The following is a 1,269-nucleotide window of genomic DNA, read 5'->3' on the forward strand; positions in this document are numbered from 1 at the left end:
CGCCGCCGCCGTCACAGCCCCGGTGCGCGCGGCGAGCGGGCCTAACCGTGGCGCTTTGCCCAAGTCTGGGCCTGCCCGCTCGTCGCCCCTCGGAGGGGCTGAGGAGCGCGTCCACGCACTGCACCGCACATGGTGGCAGTGGAGGGAAATCTGGGGACGGTGAAAGATCACCCGCTGTGGAGCGTGCCAAGCCCGGGCCTTGCGGGGCCGGGCCCACACCGACCATGCGGCAAGGTCGCGGGCAGGGCCGGGCCTCTCACGTCGTCGTCGTTGCTGCAGCCAGGCCGTCCTGGAGGCTGACACTGCGTGACTCTAGACACCTGCTCTGTCGTCCCGGGACACCACCGCCTGCCAGCCCGTTGAGCCCTGCGCCCGCCCGGCCCGGCCCTCTGCACAGGACCTGGAGCCAACTCCCCAGGCCACCTTGCTTTCCTCCTCCTGACAGATCCTCCCGCGGCCGCCTCAGTTCCAACAAGACCTGTATCTTAGCCTCCTCGGGCTGCAGTGACTACAGACTGGGTAGCCACCACACACGTGGCTTAAACAGTTGGAGTCCATTCGTGTCACAATCCCCGGGGTTAGGACTCTCAAATCAAGGAATCAGCTGAGCCTTGGAACCGACACAGGTTTTCATAGTCCCAACCGAAAGTGGAGGGTGTTGGCTGGGAAGGTGGCTCAGTGGTAGAGTGCTTGCCTCGCCTGCAAGAGACCCTGGGTTCGATTCCTCAGCACCACATAAGCAGAAAAAGCCAAAAATGGTGCTGTGGCTCAAGAGCTAGAGCACTAGATTTGAGCTGAAGAGCTGAGGGACAGCGCCCAGGCCCAGAGTATAAGCCCCATGACGCCCCCCCCCAAAAAAAAGGCACGGATGTTGGCTTCAACAAGGAGATTAGGTACATGCCATCTCATTTCCAGCTAGCTGGAAGGTTGACAGAAGCCAGAGGTTCTTCAAACACACACACGCACACGTGCCCTAGTATTGGGACTTGAACTCAGGATCTGGGTACTGTCCCTCAGCTTTTTCATTCAAAGCTAGCACTCTGCCACTTGAGCCACAGCTTTACTTCCAGCATTGTAGTGGTTCATGGACTTCCTTGCCCAAGCTGGCTTTGAACTTCAGGCCTCAGGTCTCAGTATTCTGAGTGGCTAGAATTACAATTTGAACCACTAGTGCCTGACTGTAGGGTACATTTTTTTTTTTTTTTTTTGGTCTGGTGGTGGGGCCTGAACTCTGGGCTTGGGCGCTGTCCCTCAGCTCTTCAGCTCAAG

The sequence above is a fragment of the Dipodomys ordii genome, unplaced genomic scaffold, assembly GCF_000151885.1.
Source record: "Dipodomys ordii isolate 6190 unplaced genomic scaffold, Dord_2.0 Scaffold66, whole genome shotgun sequence".
Lineage (NCBI taxonomy): Eukaryota > Metazoa > Chordata > Mammalia > Rodentia > Heteromyidae > Dipodomys > Dipodomys ordii.